Genomic DNA, 18499 nt, shown 5'->3' on the forward strand with positions numbered 1-18499 from the left:
GTCTGGGAACTCCTTAGTGTAATTAGCGACCTTTGAACTCCACAACTAATCCTGAGCTATTTTGTATTCCTTACTCATCTTTAAGGCTGGACCTTTCTTTTCTTCAGAGTCTGCTGCCACAATTAAAGAAGAAACAGCTGCATTTCAAAGGGATTCCGATTCCAGAAGCTTAATCGTGATTGACATGTTCTTATTCTAAGCTATAAGACACTCTAAGAGTCCTTTCTTGGGTTAAAACTTCAATCATTTTCTAAAAAATTATCTCACTATGGATTTTATTCATTTTCTTTGATAACTATTCTTTGCATTTTTTAACTTGAAAGATGCTTTGCATTTGCACTGAATATGAGCACCTACTTCCAGTTAAAGATTTGGATGGTGTCAGACCTACTCTAGATGCAAAATTGCTAAATTCCCTTTTCGTGCCAAAATATGATTATGAAATCTGATGTCTATCATATGGGTAATTATTCTTCAGTAGACCCAAAATGTACAAAAATGTTAAATTTCTGAAAGTGTACCCAGAAAAGATACTTCATGATTTTGGTAAAACTTTTCTTCATTTTTTTACTAAGCAGTATTTTTAAAACTTTTTAAAGTCAGCAGTACCCTTACTGTGTGAGACAGTCCCCTTACAGTGGTGGGCATTTTTCACCTTTTACTTTTAAAATAATTAATTCAGATGTTGGGTTCGAAGTAAATAGACTTGTCAGGAGTTCTTAAATTACTTGGTTTTTTTTAAATAATTTTAATTCAACATTAGTCTCATAAAATTTAATTTTTTACACCAACTCAGTATTTCTAGTGAGTTAAAATTTTCGTTTTATACCTTGTATGGTTTAAGATATTTCCAAGCACAATTTCATACATAGAACAACTGCTAAGATTTTTCTCCTGGTTTTTATAATAGTATTTCAGATTCCGTTATAGACACTCCTGGACTCCTGCACCACGCCTGGGAGGTAGGTTGGTCCAGTTATCATCCAGAGTCTGCAGGGACTGCTGCCACAGCAGAATGGTTGTTTCTAAGACAAAGGTCAGAAAAGGGATGTTAATAAACAGTCCTCAGGTTTAAGGGACTTTTTTAGGATTACATCTTAAATTCCAACAAATCAGATTTAGGAGTTACTGAAAGTGAAATTGATCCATCCCTCATCCAAACTTTGCAATACTTTCCTGTTCTGACATCATTTAGATAGTTAGCTGTATTATCAGATTAGAAACCATTGTACCAGGCTGCTGAAAGGAAAAGGAGGCAAAAAGCTAAACATGGGATGAATTCTGAACCTTTTAACCTGGCTGAAGTACGTTGGTCCCTGTTATGCAAATACCTTCAATCCTCTGCTAAGTTCAGTGGAAATAATTTTCTTGAATGACAGGTTTATTCAGCAAGGATTCAGTTGGTGATTAATCCCCCTTTGATCTAGGGTATTTCACTTAACTACCAGTTACCTCGTTCTGACAAAGTGCAACTGAGATTAGGGAGATCACTAGAACACTACCAGGGTGTGCGTTTATTCTCTATAACCTTTTAAAGCAAGGGCCAAGAATGCAATTTATTTTCAGTATTTGAAGATGTAAAAGTCCTGTCTGCTAAGTTAGAAAGTCAATTGAATACCAAATGAAGTTTATTTCTTACGTAATAGAGCAAACATTTCTTTTTACTTTGCCTAACAAAGATTTCAGGAAACATAGGCTTTGAAGAAAGAAGAAATAAAGACTACATTCTAAGTATATCTTCTAGTTTTGTTTCATGTACTAGAGTGTATACTCATTGGCCCTGAGATAACCCAAAAATTTAACCGGTGGCTACAATTTAGGCTGAGAAAATGCTTCTACTTTATTAAACTGCACAGTTTTTCCCTACCCTCCCCCATTAAAAAATGTCATGGTATGTAGTAAAGAAATCCAATTGAGAAAAACATGTCGTAATACACAATTATTCATCTTAAGAGTTCTGATTTCAAAGCTTCATTTAACTTTGTCCTTTCTTGAGGAAAAAGAGCTCGTCATGTTCCCATCATGAATTGGTAAGTGATGCCATTACCAAAATACTTCAGGGTAATTATTTTAAATTATCAAAATAACCATTTTCCACAGTACTGTTTGCTACTTTCTCTGCCTTTTTCTCATTTAACTGGTACTCTTCTATAACTTTAAACTTTGAAATATTCTATGAAATTTTGCACAATATTTGAATAACAAAATTGTAAAATGTGTTTCATGCTAGATTTCTCAAAGAATTCACTTTTAAAAACTATTATCAGTATCAATGTCAGTATTTATCTTGCATGATATGAATTTGGGGATTTATTTCTCAGTTAGATTTCAAGATGCTTAAAACAGTGATTTGTAACAAAATCACTTGTTTTTATTAAATTATTTTAATGATTAGTTTCATCATAAACAAAGCATTTTTTAAAGTGCTTTATAATTATTCATTATTCTAGTATCAGTTTGTAATGTACTTGGATAATTTTCTTATACTTTCTTTGGCTCAAACTTCTTGTGATCCAGTTTCTAAATTGAAATAGTGATTCAAAAAAGTGCGTATCTAACTTATGTTGGTGCCAAATGAACATCTTTAGTTTCAGTTTAGTAACCAAACTGTTTATGAATATCTTTTGATAGCAAGTTACTTAACCATGGCAAAATTGAGGACCAGAAAAAAACATAAGATGGAAGACAGGATCCCCTGACTATGTTGCTAAGAAACTAGTATTTTTAATAATTATGCAATAAATTTTTAGTGAATACAGTGTTGCAATATATTTAGAAATACACCATCAGAGAAAGAATATATTTGTGTATAACATAGATGTTTGTATGTGTTTGTATAATATATGTTAGTGTGTCCAACTTGGTAGATTTCCCTACGAAATATTTCATTATCATGTCAGAGGAAGAATATTTAAAGTCAAATATTCAGATATCTTCCCTCCAAACACGTTAGTCAGAAGTAATGAAGAGGTGCATAAAATGAATATTGCCAAAGAAATCTTGAGATTACTCTTACAAAATGGTTAAAAGTCTTATGAGCTGGAAGCTTTTCAACTAGCCTCTAATTTTTTAACCAGCTGTTTTATGGATATGATAACATTATCATCCATATATCCATATATATATGTGGCCTGGAGCAGTGCAATGCCTTATCTGTATTACTAGTTTATTGCCTTATAAACAGGTTACTCTGAAGTCCAGGTTGATTTTTCTCAGGCCCTGGCTAATTTGTGTAATTGATGGCAGTGTGGTGTTCTAGTGTTAATATATGATGCACTGCATTTACAGATTGACAGATGCCAATCTGCCTGATGGGATGGAAACCACCTGCTGAATTGTTTTTTCCAGTAGGTCATGTAAAAATGTATGTATCTTAATACTCCATTAAACATTTAAAATCAAACTATGTGTTTCATTTAAATGTCTTCTTTTTACATGATAGTTTCTGTGGGGAAAAAATGATTGTTTAGTTAACACACTACTAGTAAATAAAAATGAAAAATTGTCATTATTCCTCTTAATTTTTTTTACTTTTTCTTTCAAGGGACTTGAGTGCCCTCTGCAGGTTATAAAGAGATTACTAATGACTATATTTATTTTTAAACCCTGTGATTTTTCCCTTTTACAAGCATAGCCTGGTAAGTGTGATCCATTTTATTTATATTGTTAACTTTGTTAATTTGCCAGAGACTGAAGCCAGAGTTTCTTTTCTTTGCCAGTTTTATAGTTGTGTTTAGTGTGAAGAATGTAATGCCATTGAATTTTCTAGATTCCTTAACAGGAGCTCTTTAAATGTTAGAGCTATAGTGATACTTGTATCCTCACAGAAAGCAGATTGGGAAAACATTCAGTTATTTTAAAATTTATTGAACATGTGGAGGACAGCTTCATTGTCTCCCATTTCATTTTTAGAATATTATACATTGAAATAAATAAGCCTTTTTCTAATATGCATCATTAAATTTTAAAAATTACATGAATTCTCTTTCTTAATCCTGTTAACGAGTGATGCTTGTGTTCAAGCTCAAAAAAGCAAGGCTTGTTTAAACAAAGTTAGGATTGGAAAGATAAGGCCTTGGTATTATTGTTGCATATGTCTACTAGCTAGAAAATAATTCTATTTGAAGAACAAAAGGCAAAGGTTTCATATCTGAATCACTCATTTCAGTGTACCCATCCTTTTTCAATGAGTATAATATTTGTTTCTAAAGGGTACAGGAATTCATTTTGTATATGAAACCATAGAACTGGAGCACCAGTGGCACTTAACTCACTGAAAGCTGCCAGGGAAACTAAGTATGATGAAAACAAGAGGAAAGACTGGGTCAATTTAATAGAAATAGATCTTTTTGCAAGCCATATAATCCTGATCATCAGCCTTGAAAAGTAAATTAGAACAAGCAAATTGCTGTTGAAAAATTCTTTCAGCACTCTGCTGTTGCTACTCAGCTAGTCATGGCTCAGCCAGAGGCAAGGAAAAAATGCACTCAGTTTTACATTAACAAAGGAAACATTATTAAAGTGAATGTTTACATTGTGTTTATTGAAGTGTTCAAAGAATATTTGTTGCATCTTCAAGCAACCTGCTGTTCTCCTATTACAGCGCATGAGTGATAATAAAAATAAGTCATTTGTGCATTTTAGAAAAATAAATAAATAACATTTAACTTAAAGTGTTCCTGAACTTACCTTATTTCAAAATATTTATCAATCTTAACACTTTCTCTTTTAAAGATTTTTGACCCTAGGAAAAGTATTCTGTTTTTCAAAAATCCATTCACTTGAATTATACCTTCCAGTTATTTCCAACTGCTTTATGTAACTTTCCTCCCAGAATCTAAAATGCATAAGAAATAATAAGCTGAAAAAATGTTTAATGAAAATAATTGTGAAATTACTTAAATGAGTGTACAATTGAATATATAATATGTGCATTGGAGAAATAGCTTGATAATTGTGAGAGCTTTTATGAGCTACATTTATCTTGAAGTGCATAAAAACTAAGCTGACAATTAAACAAGACAGAAGTTAAAAGCAGGCATGCCAATCTGACATTTCAAAATTTAATAAGTATTATATGTACTGGTAAAATTGGGGGAAAATCAGTAATTAAAAATTCAGAAAGAAGTTTAGCTTTTATCTGTGGAAAATGAACAGTTTAAATCACTTTTATATTTTAAGAAGTAGAGGTGTAGCATTTAACAGGGACTTAAGGACCATACTTGACTTGATCTTTTAGCAGATGTTATGGAATACAGTTCAGTATTCTATAATCTCTTATGGATTGACTAATTTTTGAAGAACTGTTTTCTTAGATTCACCAACATGAGAAGTTGTCAGTCTTCTGCATTTCAGCCTAAAAAAATCTTTTCTAGCACAGTTAGCAAAGATTATTAGCCCAGGCTATAGGCTCTTTCCCAGATATTTTATTATTTACCATTTCTATAATACATTTACAGATTATCATATATTAAAATCTAGAAATATTTGATAAAAATTATGTATGAGTTAAACTGGATATTTTATATTTAAAATGAATATTTTAACATTTTCCTAAGGAACTTCAATCTTTGTCCATAATCCAAAAAAAAATTTTTAATCTAAAATAAAACAAATGCCAAGCTTCTAACTCTGCTTTTGCTAAGCAAATAACCAGGAGAAGTGGTTAGTGATACAGCTTGTTAACAAGTAGTAGCAGGAAGACATTTTAACTAATGTGAACACAAGTGACTTGATGCCCATAATTAACATATTTCCCTCATACTAAAATAGTACATGTCACTGTATTTAATGTTAAAGGCCTAAACACAGTTGGACATAAAGTATGATTTGTATTTAAAAACTGCTGAGTAACTTGGTTGAAATTGAGACCTTAATTTAGTCAACAAAAACTCATCATTAATACTAAACTTCTGCTGTGCTCCTGTTATATGCCACTCCAGAATTAGACACAAGGACAAAAAATTGTACCTCATTTTGAATGGTACATTGTAACCCCTGCAATATGTTAGCACTGTAATAATGGAAGACTACTTCTACACATTGTTAGTACAGAAATTGTCCAAAGAGGTGTGATGGTTGAAGTTTACCAGGCAGACAAAGCCAAGAAGGACATCCCAGGAGCAATATCACATCCCTGTAGGACTATCTGACAAAGAGAATCCCAGAGACCTAAGCATCTCATATAGTAAGTATATACATGCAAGGGAGTATTTTTTGCTTCCAAATGTTGCTATTTGGATATATAGATAAATACACATTTCTAAGGAAAGTAATTACTATATTTAATTTCCACCTTAACATACAGACAAATATGAACGCATTCCTATATCCTTAAATATACACTCCCACACTCTGTCTCCTCTTTCTGCCTCCCTTCCTGGCTAATTTTGAATGCAGTTCACATGTGCTAGTATGAGACTTACCTCTGCATTATCAATGAAGAAAATATGATGTATAAATAGGATTATATATATATGTAAGTGAAGAACTGTTACATACTCTGTTGATAATGCTAATATATTATCTTTAGTTGATAAGCTAAATTTTTTAGTTCACATCCAGCAGAACTACCTTGGAACACGTTCTGAGCCTTATTTCATTTCAGTACATCTGTGCACACATACATATATGAGTGTGTGTACGTGTGGAAGCAAAACAGAAATGCAAGCCCTAGAGCGCTGCTCTCACATATTCATTTGCAAACCTTACCCCACCTCCCACACCAATATTTTGAACTTCTTGAGGACAAATGACATTCATCTTCGCATCTGTGTATTCCTAGTGCCAAAAGAAACACAAAAGAAGCTTAGTCTTGATTCACTAACACAGTGAAATGTTAAACATATAATAAAGCAGATTGTCCTCCCACCTAAGATAAATCAATGATGTTGAGTGATTATGGTTTTGCACGTTTGTATAAAAAGTCCATTGTGCAAACAGTGGTTCAGTCCACATGCAGCACAGGTGATTCCTGCCCTGCGACTGCCATCTCTAACGCTCGGGAGGATTTGCCGCTGTTTATAACACTGCACTGTGCAGAGCTTCAGTTCAACCTGTTAGACCAGCGGCAGCTGAGGCCTGCATTGCTGCCCATCATAGGACACATTCTTTGCAGTTATGCTTCAGTGAACCTTAAGGCTTTTGGCCTTCTGGAAATTCCCTTCTGGAGCTCACACTACAATGGCTTTGTGAGCTCCCCACTATTCACCAAAGCAGTGGGTCCTGATTTTGTTCAGTATAATATGACTTGGTGTGCTATGACTTACCTCACCTCATAAAGCCACAGCTTTCAGTGAGTCCCATATACTGGTGAAATAGAGTTGCCAGGACCCAAGAATTCCAAGTGATGATCTTGAACATTTCTATTGATCATAAAGGCTTAAAAGTATAGAGGAAATATATAATATTTGAAGTCATACAGACCTGATTTCAAATCCCAGCTCTGCCATTTGCAAGCTGGTGGTCCTGGATAAATTACTTAACCTCTGTGGTCTTCCCTTTCTGCCAAGCTTCATAGGGTTATTGTGAGCATTGAATGATACAAAGTTCTATGTGCATAGGCATTCAATTAGTGTTCATTCCCTTCTATAGCAAAGATTAAAAATGGTGTTTTCATGTAACTGTCTCTGCCGATAATTAGACAGTTATGCCTTCAGACTCTCAAAATTATATGAATTGGCCTTGGTTTTGAATGTTCAGCTGTATATTATATTGCAGGAGTGCCTACTCTGTTGCCTGAATGGGTCCTTGGGGGTTAAATGGCTGTAGAATTGAGTAGGTATAAGTGTTTTACAAAGTTCGCTAAAGTTTAACAATTCATCATTATTCACAGAAAGACATTTACTCAAATTTCACATATTATAAGGTGACTGAACAGTCATATTCTGCCAAAATGGGGACTGAATGAAAAGAAAATTCATCCACAGGAACACTGAACAAGTGCAGTAATAATGCACAGACTATTAACAGAGCTCAGATTAACTTCTGGAAGGCTTTTCTTTATATTGTCCAAGATACAGTCTATGCCACTCGTAACTAATTCCTACATGTGGGAGTCATTTCTTCATAAGGTGAACCAGTGATTAAACCTGGTAAGGAAATAAATACATTCAGAATATTCTGACGTACATTTATTATGCAATATACTGTTCTAGATTCTAGCAAAAAATGTAAAGATGTCTAAATATTTAAACAAAGTGTTTGCTTTCCCAGAATTTACAGTCTGAAAGATAGAAATGGTTTAAGTACCAGCTGTTATCTCTTGGATTTCTTGAAATTGTTTTTTGCTAAAAATAACAGAAAAATATTGATTTAATTGACTTGATTTATTGATTTAATGAAACATCATTTGAATTATCAAATTTAGCTTCCTGGAAATCTGAAGTTTTGGAACCAGGGCTCTTAAATCTTAGTAATGCTAAAAAGAGTTGAGAATAATTTATTCTCTTCTCACAGAATAGGGACATTTTGTTTTGTTTTATTCTATTAGCCCTTTTGCCCAAATTAGCTCTATTGAATAAAGTTCTGTGAGTTACAGCTGCAGATTTCTAACATCAGTGGGCATATTCCTTCATCCTCCCTAGGCCTGGGTCTCTAGCACAACACCAAGCCCCCCTGGTGTCTGAAAGTGGGAGAGTGAGTGACATGATACAATAACATGGAGGCCTGCATGTGACCCTCAGGAAACTCCTTTTGAAAGCCACACCCCAAACCCAAGGAGGGAGGAGCTCCCTAACTTCCCAGTCTTGCCCAGGGGGTTCTCTGGGGATGCCCAGTGGGTGGTGCCTGAAAGCTTCCCAGAGGCTGCATGAACCCACATCTTTTAATAGTTATTTCTCCTATGTTTCTATTTCTAGCAAACATACTGGTTTTACATTTTTAATAATGATACAAAGTTTCCTCCTTAAATCTAAATGAAAAATGAATACATACACAGAAAAATATCGAGTAAATAACAGTTCAGGCGGTATATGGCAACAGAAAGGTTGAAACTCAAATGAGTGCACATAAGTTTTCTTTGCATTTTTGAAAATGAAAGATTGACGCTCAGAGGATCTGAAATAGGGATGATGCTCCATTGTGCTACTTAAGATAGTTTATCAGCAAAGCCCTTGGAGGGGTTAGTAAGCAGTGTGGTCAGCAGAGAATATAGTTTGGCTTTCAGGTTACACAGACACAGTTTGAATGCCATCTCTGTTTAAGGAAAGCTTGGACCCAGCATCGTTGATTTTAAAATAGAAATCTCACTTCATAAGATTGGTGTATGAATGAAATGACACAGCACGTATAAAGTGAACAGTACACGGGGTGGTACACATTATTCCCTTTGACTCTCCCTCGAATAACAATATCAGCTGTTTATATTTTCTTAATGTCTTGTGAACTGGAAGTAGGTCACTATTGTTTACATCCCAACTATTTTTTTGTAATGTACTAGCAAAAATATTAAATCCCCACATTTACTGCAGGACAGAGAAATTTAAAGTTTGTGTTAATCTATAGTGAAAAAACAATGAAAAGGAATATACGTATGTATGTGTATGACAAACATTATGCTGTACACCAGAAATTGACACAACATTGTTAACTGACTACAATTAAAAACAAACACACACACACACACAAACACACACACACACGTTTGTGTTAATGGCAAAGTCAGATTTAGATTTTCATCTAGTTAAGCCAACCAGCCACACTGCTTCTCCTTAAACACACACACACACACACACACACACACACACACACACACACACACACACACACGAGAGAGAAGGAATTCATACATAAATATATTCTTATTCTTATGACAGATAATTTTCCTCTCTGGCAACTAGGAAGCTGCAAGCTGAAATTCTGACCTTTATTCAAGATGTGCAGAGCTTTTTCATATACATTTTTGGTTACCTTTGTATTGTATCATTTCACTATGCTAACTTTATTTCTCTTTGTCTCAATTTATCTTTCTATCCCACTGTATCCTCTTGTACTACCTTATCCTATGATATTGGTCTTTATTAATATTATATTATTATATCTTTTACTTTTAATTTCCTCAAATCATCTTTGGACTAAGGTTGAGAATAATTACATATACAGAATGGTGTCCTTAATCCACCAATGATAATGTTCTAGGCAAAATTTAAGAGAAAAAGATTGAAGAAAATTTAATATGATCCTGAAACTCGTTATGACAGACAGTTCCCTGGTGACATCTAACTTTAAGCGTTTTGCTTGTGCTCAAACACAGCTAACTTAGTTATGCCACCAGTCACTGCTTTACATCAAAAGCCATTAGTTCCCATTGGGACTCACATCATCAACAACTCTACCAGCTTCGTGTATTCAAATACACGTTGTCTTTCAAATTAGTCTCCTCTAGAGGTGATTCTAGTGAAGCTATCACAGCGAGAAAAATATTTAGGGGACTTCTCTTTGCAAAAAAAGCCTTTTCAAAGCTAATTTAGAAGCTGCAGAAGAAAAATGAACCTTACGATTGCCTCTTTGTATTAAATAAAAAACCATTTTATCTAGCTTAATCAAGCATCTTATAATCATGGGGCTTAAATTTAAGAAACCAAATATTTGGAAGAATATGCCACATGGTTTAAAAGCTATTCACAAAGAAAAAATAATTCCCAGAGAGATTTGGCACAAAGACAGAAACATGGAAGAAGTGTGCAGTTAACCAAAGACTACTTTGAAGCTCAGTTGCAAATTCTGGTGTGTGTGTTTTTAAATGAATCCCAATAATAAGCACACTCCATACAGCATAATCCTACATGTTTCTAGCAAGGGAAAATATTTTCAATATCAGGATTTATTTGGGTTCTGTTTGTATAAAGCATAAAGACAAATTTTAAAAATAAAAATAATAATTTGGGGGTCTTTTATAGCAAAGATCTATTTTGACAAGAAAAATATAGCAATTTTATTTATATATAGGACTGGGACTGCTTAACATGAAGGGAAAATAAAAGATTATTTGTGCATGTGTTTTCATATTCTTATATGGATACTCTATCAAGAGAAACTAAAAATTATGTTCTATAGGTCATTCTTGTTTTTATGACTTGTTATATTTAATGTTAAATATTTCCTGACATTTTTACTTCAATTATTTTTAGCTATTCACCCACAAATGCAGTAAGGCTGACATAATTACCCCCTTTTAATTCACAAAAGACATGTATTTACCTATTTGTTATAAGGCTTTTCAAGCTCGCATGCTGTTACTGTGACAAGACTACTTTGAACACACAGTAGGTAAAACAATATCTTATACTGTGCAGCAGCCCCAACAGCTGAATGTTAATTTAACCAGTAAAGACAAAATAATTACAATAATAGGAATTTTTATCTTTTGATGGAGTTAAAAATGGAACTCAGATTGTTCTTATGTATTACCCATTGGCTTAGTAATCACTAGAAAAATCAACCGAAGTGCAAAGTATTATTTGCAAAGTTACCGCTAGTTACTAGAGATCGCGGTAGAAGATCTCAGTGTAGTGCCAGTGTGGATATTAGTGGCATACCTAGACTGTTTGACATATGGAGTGAATTATTTTTTAATATCTATCACCTCCATATGACAAAATTATTTTCAGTAATACAAAAGGAACAAGAATGATGGCCAGAAAAGGGGTGCAGACAGTAAAATTGTCTTCTATTAAATATATGTATGTACGTAAGTGTATCTCATATATATATATATATATCTGCCATATATATAATAATGTCAGTTAAAAAAATGAAATATTACAAAACAAATAAAAATATACTTACTTTGAAATTATATTAATGTATTTTCAAAGGGGGATGAATTTATACCTACGTATCAGTTTGTTACAGTGACACAAAATAACATTACAATAACCGATAAATGAATTTTAATAAAACCAAAAGATACGCAAAAGGTACAATTTAGACAAATCATACCACTGATGTAACATTCTATTTTCTTGTTATTTCTTTCATTTAAAACATGTGATTAACGATGTAAAGTATTATTCAAATTAAGTGAAAGATTTGATGTTTGTAATAAAATTTACATTTCTCAAACAGAAACATTACACCTTAGATTTAGCATGCTGTTTCACTATTGTAATAAAAACTGCCCAGAAAGACTGGATCAAAGCAGCTTGAATTCTATGTCTTCATCTTTTGAATGACTGTGCTAAATTGTTAATTTCCAAAAAAAAAAAAGGACTGCTTAAACACAGGATTATGTAGTACCACAAAGTCTAGAGAGAGAAACTACTTTCCAAGCAAACTTCAACAATCTTCAATTGTTATTACTCTGTAAAGGAAAGGGTGCAGCTGGGTCCATATGTGGGGGCCAACAGTGTAACTGGGAATTCTCCAGATTAAGCTACATGCCAGATAAAATGTTTATTAAAGGATAAATTATCAAAATGGGCTCATTTAAAACTTTTATACGTTTTATGTCAACTCAACAATAACCACAGCAATTGTTTAGAATTTAGACTAAATGAGTTTGGAGGAGGATTATCTCATCACTAACATTATTTATAATTGTTGGCACATGACAATAAAAAGACCAGCTTTTGGTCAGTTTTGCTAATGTGTTTAGCTTCTCTACAGACAAAGCATCCCCTTATTGCCTACACCAGGAGACCACCCTGCCCTCAACACATTACTGCATATGCTCCTCTCTACCCACAAAACCTGTTTGTTTTGTGCCACATACATCAACTTCAGAAAACATCGAGAAATATACAGCACCAATCTCCAACTTCACCTTACCTGTGCATCAATATACACTTAGCGAGGAGATCCAAGGGTGCTCTTGATAAAATTAACAATTAAGTAACTGTGTGTCTCTGCTTCCCAGAACCTCTATACATGATTAGTTCTGCACCATATCCCACCATTAACACTATAAAGGCTTTTTTTTTTCTTACCCATTTAACTGGAGAGGAAACTCAGAGCTGGGCTTCAGTGGGCAGTAGGCCCTCAGCAATTTTGCCTCATCTTAGAGCACATTCCTAGGCTCCACTCCGCCTAGTTCCTTCCCCAATCCTAGAATCTCAGTGCTCCTCTGCTCCTAGATTTCTGGGATCACTTCAAAGTTTCTGTGTCCCCAGTAAAGTATCAGAAACCTGCATGCTCCACCATTCAGAGGATTTGCTTTACAAATACAATTGCAGAGTGAGTAAAGCTTGGCACAAAGGCCAGTGGTGCAATTTCTGACTTTGGGAGTGTTCTGTATTTGGGGTTATAGGGCCTCCATCCAGCCTCTCAAATCACACCACGTCAACCACTCCCTACTCATCCTCCTCACGTGGTCCATCCAGGTAAAGTGATGTAGCCCAAATCATTACCTCAGGATTCCAAACGGGGGGGGGTGGGGGGGGTGGAGTTAGGGCTCGTAAGCTTATGGGAGCTTCCATCCTGATGAGGACAGGTTTTCAAATGCTTTTATAAAGTCATATGACTTTTCTACCCCAAAACATAGGCAGTGCGGGTAGCTATGCAGTTATGATTACATCACTTATTGTCAGTTTCCTAATCTGAAAAATGTGGGAGCAAGGCAAGGTGACCGAGTGACCTCTAAGCCTCTGTCCCCTGTGTGCTTCTATTACACATACAGACATTTAACATAAACCGAATTTTACTGTTTGTAGCCATGTGATCTTAGGGAAAGAGATAAGACAAATTATTAATAGGAAAAAGCAATGGTGATGAAAATAGTGATAGGGCTCATAGTTAAGAAGGCAAGTTGTGGAATCATAAAAATCTTTTCCTTATAGAATTTTCTAGATTGGGACACACACACACACACACACACACACACACACACACACCATTTTGGTAAATTCCACCTGCAGTTTTTTCTTTAATTCAACTATTCTTGAGTACCTACTATGTGCAGTCATTATATTAGGCATTGGGAATTCAGCAATGAATAAAACAAACCCCTGTCCTCAAGGAGCTTATACTATATTAAGGACAGACAGAAAATAAAGACATAGATAAGCATTGAGAGTTTAGCTAGGCCACCCCATAGCACATATTGCTGCCTTGCTGTCCATTTTCTGTGGCTGCACTGCCTGCCGGGGCTTGAAATGACACCAGCTCCACTTGGATGCATGCCTGGAATCACAAGTAAATGTAAGTTCCTGATATGACTCCTCCAACTGTGATAAGCACTCTCCCCCAGCTCCCAGAGCCTTCTCCTTGTGGGCCCCTTAGAGAAGACCAAAACCCCACTCTGATTTGAACTGACCAACACGACCTTCAGCTGGGAATCCCAAAGCATTCCACCTAAGGATCCTATTAAAGCATGTGCCCAGGTCCTTCCATGCTCCTTCTCTTCCTGCACCCTGACTTGACCTCTCCTCATAGCCCCTCTGGGTGTATCATGTATCTCATCCAGGACCTGTGAGTAATTAGCTTCTAGTTCACTCTCCTTGGCAGTTTTCGTGGAACCCATCATGGTTCACCATCCAACACCCCAGGGTTCTACTTAACAAATGTTAACAAAGTCACAACAATAAGTAAAATAACATAGTCTGTCAGTAGTAATAAATTCTTTGGAGTTTAAAAAAAACGGGGAAGGAAGAAGGATGCAGAGGTCCGGGGGTAGGGGTGGAAGCGGGGTATAATTTTTACAACATAATGCACAATGGTTGCAGAAACTGAGGGTGGGGGTGGCGGGGGCAAGAGTGAACCTTCCAGTAATCAAGAAAAGATCAGCAAGTGCTGTGAAAAGTAACTTCCACATCATTTAGGAAAGAGGAATGGCCCTGCTTGTCACAAGGACGGGTGAAGCTGTAATTGAGAAGGACTCTGCTTCTCAAACTCAATACCTTGTTACAAACCAAACGATTTTAAAAACAACTGTGGCAATTTCACCAAACACCTAAAGCCTAACTTGCAGTCGCAAACCACCTTCTGAAACACCAGTAAAATCCACAGACACTAAGGATAATAATGCTTGAAACCTATACTCTAGGCAAGACTGTTTCTCAGTGAGATATAGTCTGCTCTTCAACTTGCCCTTTTTCTTTTCAGCTTTCTGTCAGTGACTTTTATTGGAAGTCAGAGGTTGGACATTTGCAATTTAGGAAACCCCTCTGAGGGTGTTTGTAGGGTTTAAACTGAGAAGTTTTTCAGTTCCTGGGAGTGTGGAATCCGGGGAGGGGTGGGGACGGAAGGTTCTGGAATGATCCAGTCCTGATCCAGAGTTACCGAGGCTGACCAGCCAGTACCCTACAGGGCGTGGGGTATAAAACAGAAAGAGACGTACTCTAGTTCAAGCTAGCTCCTAAGAAGGGGGGTTAGCCTTCACCTAAGATCGGCTTTGTCCTGCCCAGAGAGGCCTCCTTGCAGCACGGACAGGGGCCTGCTGGACGTTTTTTAACAGCGCCTCTGTGGGGCAGTAGGAAGCAACAGCAGCAGCGGACTGGTGTTGATCAAGGTCAGCAGTCGGCTTCACTGGGTGGAAGTCCTTGTGTTCTGGATAATGAGGCTTGGGAAGGGGGGGGCGTTACTTGCCTGTATTTATCCATATATTTATGGATAATTTGTAGAACAGAATTTCAGAAATATCCTTTACTTCTCCTTAAATTGAGATGAAACCAAGTGAACTGTTCACTCTCTACCACCCAAGTAAAGTTTAAATCTTGGTCTCCAGGAGGGAACGTTGAGCCTATTGATTACCACGCAAACGTTGACTTACGCCATCCCAGTGCATAATGTTCTAGACTGATTCTGAACATAGATAATAACAACCAACATTTGTTAAGCGCTCACTATTGGTTAATCCCTAGGCAGTTTCTCTTTTAATCCTCCCAAGAACCTATGGAGGTCTGGGGTCTCCATTTTGCAAAGGAGGGAAACTGGAGCTTGGTGAGGTTAAGTGGTGGACCAGAACCTGAGCACAGGGCAGCCAGTCTCAGTGGTGCTCTCTTTCTACTACAAAGCCTTCCAGGTGGCAAACCTGGTTCTTTGGCAGCTGTCATCAAAGACGTCACATTCTTTTTTTTTTCCCCCCTCTTGTGGTCTTCTTCTCAGCACAGGTAACACAGAAGCTAGATTCCTCACATCGAACCAATCCATATTTTCTCGAGTTAAGTCGGTGCGAACATTTCTGTGCTTTAACCTTTCTCAACCTTCCCTTTTACAAACCATGCCGTTCCGCTGACAGGTGTTCTCCAGCCAGCCTGCCAACAATACTTTGTAGTCATCTCTGAAAGGAACTTCCATCCTGACTCCCTCTGTTCCCACAAGCAAATGACTCACTCAAATTTCATCGGCAAGAGGTGAGAGAAATGTAAATATGATTCCTTAAATGTCTCCTTTGGGTTGATGGAACGCACTTTGCCAGGGCTAATTGTCAGGAAGTTTAATTGTTACCCTGCATCTCGAGCTTCCCTCGTGCAGCACCATAGGTTCTAATAGTGGGAAAATTTGACTGCACCTCTGCTGTTCTCTCTTCATTAAGCTAATGGAACATTTTCCTCTCATTTTCTCCCTAGGGTGGCTGTAGGAGTGCAACCTTATAATTGTTGCTCTTACTGTAATTAGAGGTAGTAGGAGTATATATAATCTTATTGTCTTTCCTACGTGGTAGTAGTTTATTTATGACCTATTGATAATAGGTCCCAGCCAGCACCAGAAAACTGTGAGTATTACATTAGCATTCCCTCCTAGGAGAGTGACTCCTAAACAAAGACTATTATTAACCAGAAAGCACACATCCTAGGGATGGCCTCTCATACCAAAATAAACGTTGTTACTGCAAAGATGGACCCCTCTGGGTATCACGAGTGTTTTTTTTTTTTTTTTTCATTAAAAGTAGTGGAGACTTCATCTTACCTTTCTTTAGTTATATGAACTAAGCTTCATAAGTCTTTGGGAGAGGCTCTTGAAGGCCATCATATACCTTCTTCAAAGTGATGGGGAGATTTTTGGTTACTGAAGTCCTTGGAATATAATGGCCCTGTAGAAAAACTCAAAATTTAGCACCCACAACCCTAATTCAGGGTTACTGGGCTGCACTGAGTACAGTTTGGGACGAGCAGGACCCTCTCCGAAAGAGGGATGCTGAGATGCCCTGGGAATCTGTTAATCCAAATACAAATGAGGAGATCTGCTGAGGCACCAATATCTGTATTGCCACATTCTTGACCTCTTACAACATACTTTGAAGAAATAACCCTTTTCCTGTCTTTTACAAGATGTCACATTCTTCAGGACACCAAGTAGTCCCTGAAAATTCTCCACAACTTATGTGTTTCATTTGGTCTTCATGAATGAGTAACTAAAGAGAACTTGCATGTTTACCATTTTGCTGTTTAAAATAGTTCCCTTTAAGGACTGCCCTTCCCTTTTGGACAGAAAATATCTTCTAAAGTCAGTACACAGAGCTCATAAATGTAATATTAGGTTGGTGCCCATGAGAATGTAGCACTATGTATTCTGCCCTCACAAAGATCATGTCTAAGAATTCAATGCTGGGCACGATGCGTAGTCAAATATCTGAATTGTTAAAACTTACAAGCTGCAAATAAGCATTAGTCAAGTGTCTGTTATGTGACAAGCACAATGCTAAGAATCTTCACAGATCTTGTTTCATTTTATACTCTTGTAGTAAGCAGAATAATGGCCTCCAAAGATGTCTACATCCTCATCCCTGAATCCTGTAAGTATGTTACCATATATGACAAAAGGGACCTTACAGATGTGATTAAATTAAGGATTATGATATGGGAAAGTTACCCTGGATTACCTGGGTGGGCCAAAGTAATCACAAGTACCATGATACCAGGGAGGCAGGAGCATCAGCATCAGAAAATAAGATATGACCACAGAAGCAGAAGTTGGAGTGATAATGGCCATGAGCTAAGGAATGTGGGCAGCCTCTAGAAGCTAGAAAAGGCAAGAAAATGGATTATCCCTCCAGAGACTCCAGAAAGAGTACATCCCTGCTGACCCATTTTGGACTCTTGACTGTCAGAACTGTAGATAATAAATTTGTGTTGTTGTAAGCCACTAAGTTTGTGGTATTTGTTATAGCAGCAATAAGGCACTAATACAACTCCCTGATAGCTTTGCAAAACAAACTTATCCTCTCCATTTGACAGATACGGAGACTGATATTTCAAGGGATTCAAGTGGCTTGGTTCACCCTGCTTCCTCTCACAATGCATAGTGTGTAGAGGTCTTTGAGTGCAGGTGCCTTCTCTCTTCAGGCAGATGGGTTCTCCCAAGGTTTTGAAAAAGCTGCAAGATTCATGAGTTAGGTAACTCACTGACTGGACGTCTACCCTTTTGTCATCAATCATCAGGTTAGATGACTTTTTAATGAGCTTAGCTGAGTCTTTTATTTTCTAAAAATTTGGCAAGGTTGTGAAGATTAATTCAGCATCTCTGAAATCAGAGCTTCTTGCGTTACTCCTTCTTTTAGCAAACATTTTCATTTGTCTCATCATTTAAGTTTAGACTCTAAAATTATTTATATCAAGAGTGA

This window comes from Camelus dromedarius, chromosome 5, assembly GCF_036321535.1.
Source record: "Camelus dromedarius isolate mCamDro1 chromosome 5, mCamDro1.pat, whole genome shotgun sequence".
In the NCBI taxonomy this organism is placed as follows: domain Eukaryota; kingdom Metazoa; phylum Chordata; class Mammalia; order Artiodactyla; family Camelidae; genus Camelus; species Camelus dromedarius.